The sequence below is a fragment of the Panthera tigris genome, chromosome E1, assembly GCF_018350195.1.
Source record: "Panthera tigris isolate Pti1 chromosome E1, P.tigris_Pti1_mat1.1, whole genome shotgun sequence".
Classification (NCBI taxonomy): domain Eukaryota; kingdom Metazoa; phylum Chordata; class Mammalia; order Carnivora; family Felidae; genus Panthera; species Panthera tigris.
The window spans coordinates 30,822,934-30,827,572 of NC_056673.1; positions in this window are offsets into that span (position 1 = coordinate 30,822,934).

Consider the following 4,639-nt stretch of genomic DNA (forward strand, 5'->3'; position numbering starts at 1 on the left):
AAAGGAACCCTGTGGTAAACTCTGCCCTCAAATGTATACTCCGCCAGCCTGAATGACAGCCCTCCGTTCAGCAGCATGTGTGTTAAACAAGTCAGGTTCCTTTGAAGCAGAGTTTACCTGGCCTCCCAGGCGGGGAATGATGACTGAGAAATCGCTGTTCCGGGCAAGATGTTTTCCTTCCCTGTTTACAGCGTCTGGGATGCCTACAGCCTACAGCCCCTCGGTCATTCACCGCAGTCCTGCCGTGAGTCACACACGTGTTAGTGGCCAGGGCTACAGTACTGAGTAAAGTAAGTCTCTGCCCTCCAGGCTCCTACAGTCTTCTGGGGAGAAGGACAGACTGGGAACAAATTAGCAATTATAATGCAACATAATTACAGTGTTTGTATTGGATGCTATTATTGGAGGAGGAAGTGATTAACTCTCCCCAGGGGAGTCCTTCCTAGGCAGTATCTCAGCTGAGACTTGAAGGGTGAGGGAGGAATTACAGAGAGGGGAGAAGTGAGGGGGCAGTGGGTGGACACAGGGTAGGGGAAAGACAACATTCCAAGCATAGGAAGGAGCTTGTGCAGGGGCATGCAGCAGGGGGAGGCCGAACTGGTTCAGGAACAGCAGGAGGTGCCCTTGGGAAATGCTGCATAGGATGTGTGGAAGAGGAGATAATAGCTATTCAGTGCCCACTGAGGGTCCCTTATATAGGAGTCTGCATATATATATGGAAGATGATCTCGTATGCCTGTGAATTTTTCTGCAGCAAACTGAATCCCGGATGGGCTTCTTTGTCCCAGTATTTCTGGGCTTCCTTTTCCTTTGTTCCACCCCTCAGAGCCACGTAACACCATCGAATTCTTACCGAAGGCAAATCCCTGCAGTCCTGTATTAAAATTGAAATAACACATGGTAAAGTGCATTATGAATTGGTTGGGCAGATCATCCGTCATTGGGGATTATTATCCTTTCCTGTTGACGTAGGTAATCAAGATCTGAGGGTATTTGTGGAGACCTTCATCTGGGCATCCAGTTCATTCAGCAAAGAATGAGCCCATCCTACGTGCCAGATGCTGGTCCAGTTGTTAGGGATACAGCAGTGAACAAAACGGATATACGTCCCTGCCTCGTGGGACTGACATGGTTGCTGGGGGTGGGGGGTGGGGTGGGGGGTGGGGAATAGACTATAAATAAAATGTCTAAGTAAAACATCTTGTAATGTTTTAATAAGTGCTATGGAGAAAAAAGGCAGGGGAGATACTGAGCAGGGGTGGGGATGTGAGCTCATAAATAGGGCACTTGGGGAAGGCTGCACAGAGGAGGAGGAGGTGTGGCTAAGGACCTTGGCCACAGAGACACCTGCTGGCAAAGGCATTCCAGCAGAGGCCACAGTAAATGCCTGGTGCAGAAGGCACGACTTGAGTATTTTGAGTGAGCAGAGAACAGCCTTGGCTAAGAGGACACAGGGGTAACAAAGACTCTCTCCTTCAACCAAACTTGAGTTAGGCTCCTTGAATCCTCTTTCTGGCCAGTCCCTGACCTTGAGCTCTGTCCTTGGCCCATTTAGTTCAAGCTTAGCAACTATCCTGCTGTGTCAGCTCAGTGAAAATCCCCCTACTCTCAGTAGTGAATGAAATCCCTCATTTACCAAAATTGATATCTTACAACCTTGGCTTGCCTTCAGTAAGACTCTTCCTAGATCTGGCCCAAGTTTCTCTTCTTCGCTCATCAACTTTAGGAGCTGGAGCCTGTCAGAGATGAAGACTGGCTCTCCACAGATGGGAAGCACAGTTATGGTTCTTCACCGATGTGTTTTGGGGGTTGTGACCTGGCAACCAGTGGAGAGGAAAGAGAGGAGCAAGTGATTTGGCTGTGCTGAGCCTTGATTTCATCATTTTGAAAGGGAGGATTGTGCTGTCAGCCTCAAACGGCTATGATGAGATTACTTGCATAAAGTACCTAACACAGGACCTGCCAGTCAATCAGTGCTGAATTCTGTTCCCAACTATCCTTCATCAGAGGTGCTCTGAAGACTGTGCAAGAGCCCTTGGCTAGGAATTAGGGCAAAGGGGTGCAGGCGGATTGCTCTCCTCCTCAGCTCGGTTCATCCTGTATGAATGGCGGCCCTGCTCCCAACTGGGATTCTTGTTCGGGCACATTTGCTGCCAAGCGCTGGCTCTACCAACCAGGTCTTCCCTGGCCCCGTGTGGGGCCTGTCTTGTTCTTATCTTCTCTGAGGAACTTGCTAGCACTGTCTGTTCTCCCTTCTTCTATCTCCCCAGCCCTGGCCTCCCTAACATTGCTGTGCCTTGGTTTCCACCCCACACCTCCCCAAATTTCTGGTCTGAGTCTTTTTTCCCCCCCTGGCTCCTCCCCCTCTACCGGTCCTTAAATATTGGTTCCTCCAGGCTTTTCCTCAGCCCTCTAATCCTCAGTGGCCTCACCCACATGCATAGTGAGGATCTTTAGCCTCACACTCTCCTGTCTCCCAAGTTCTTAAACCCATTTGCCCACCAGCTATTTTCACATGGATGTCCCACACCCACCTCAAAGTCAGTGTCATCCACACCACCCACCCCAGCACATCCCATTCCATCCGCCCCACCCACCTCATCCCACCTGCCCTACCCTACCCACCTCACCCCGTCCCATCCTATCCCTTCTATCCCACCCACCCTACCCCATCCACTTCATCCACCTCCCCATCCACCCCATCCCATCCACCTCGCTCATTCCATCTCACATACCTCTCATCTAGTCTCTACATTTCTACCTGAGGACTCTTTCTAAAATGAGAATCTGGTCTGATTCTCTAATATCATTCCTCTTCTTCAGGATAAGCTTAGTGCTGGATCTGGTACCTACTTACCTGTGTGGACTCACCTCTCCCCACTCCCAGGTAGCCTCCAGCCAATCAAGAGGCTTGCTATTCCTCAAATATGCCACTGCTTCATCATGCCTCCATGCCTCTGTACATGCTGTTCCCTCTTCTTGGATGCCCTCCCTGCCTTCACCTTCCACCATTCACATTGAACATCCCTGTTTATCCCTCAAGTCCAAATTCAAGTGTTACCTCTTCCTGAAAGTCTTTTCTGACTCTGCTGGGCTTAGAAAGGGCTCCTCCTTCACAGTCTCCTCAGGAATTCCACTGTGATAGTTATTAATCATACTGCATTGTGCTCATCTGATCCGTACAACAACCATCAAGTAAAGGCAGGTTACTAATCCCTGTACTGTTGATCCTTGGGAGGTTCTTGACACATAGGATCTACTTAGAACATGCTTATTGAATAAGTGAATGAATGCATGATTAAATAGAGACTTGATGGTCAATGACATCCTTTTGTTAAAAGGACATCAGTAGTGCTGAGAAGATAAGAAACTGGAGACCAGGCTGTCAGATGTGTCCTGATGTCTTCACAAGTGACAGCAGAGAGAAAACCTTAAGCCAGGCTCAACTCTAGATAACCTCCCTCCCACCACCCAGAGTCTGTCTGGGCCACCTCCCTCTTCCATCTTGTAAAGTTCAGCTTGAGCAAAACAAAATTAAGAGAGTAAAACTTTTTTTTTTTAAATTGCAATGCTGAATTAAAAGGACCCACACTCCTTGAGATGACCTGCTCTCTGAGATCGTGCTTCACCCCTTAGCATGGATGATCAAGGATTGACCCCATCCCTTTCTTACAATACTGTTCCCTGAAGCAATCAGAGCCAACTGATAACACCTTCCGGTGGGATGAAAGCTATGTCAAACCAGCCAGACCAACCAGGAGGCATCCTGGAGAAGCAGAAAGAGCACAGGTTCAAAAGATCTGAGGTCCCATTCCGGCCGGGATCCAGCCAGGATTACTAACGTCCTTCCAGCTTTAATTCCTGGGCAGCAGACAGCCCTGGACTATAGCCACTCCCACAAACCCAGGTGATTCTGAGAAATGCTGTAATCAGAACATCTTCCAGCTTGAGACATTCCTCATTGGAAGTGTTCTAAGTGCCTTCATGGCCATCACCTCACCTTCTTTTGCAGTTTTTTTGGGAGGCCATTTGGTGGCAAATGTTCTAATTCCTCTGTTACAGTTGGAGAAAGTGAACCTCCTAGGTAGTAAATAACCCAAGACCACACAGTGAATTGTAGATCAAGCCAGGACATGCACCCGGACAAAAATAACTTCTGAACGGCCACTCTACTAAGCCTTCTACGAAACATCATCTGCTCTTTATTTAAGTCTGGGGGGAAATTAAATTTGGGAAAAAAGAATAGAAGCATAATTAAAGGATCTGGCAAGAGAATATAAAACCCAGAGGGAACAACTCATTCCTTTGTGCCTTTTTTTTTTTTTTAGCTGCTTGAGCACACACATGATTTTTCTTATTCCTTATTCCCAAATGTTCTTTTTTTCCCCTCTTCTTTCTTTCTTTCTTTCTTTCTTTCTTTCTTTCAGTCAAATCTTAAAGCACTGAAGCCCAAATCCTTGAGCACCTGACTTCGTTGGGGCCTGACCTTCCCTTGATTTTCTCTGCCAGGGCCTGACCAAACAACTTGACTCTATTCTTACAATGTTTTTAAACTTTTTATTATGCGAAATTTCATGTTTACACAGAAGGAGCTGTGTAACTGTGAATTACACAGCAACTCCACTCTACACAGAAAGAC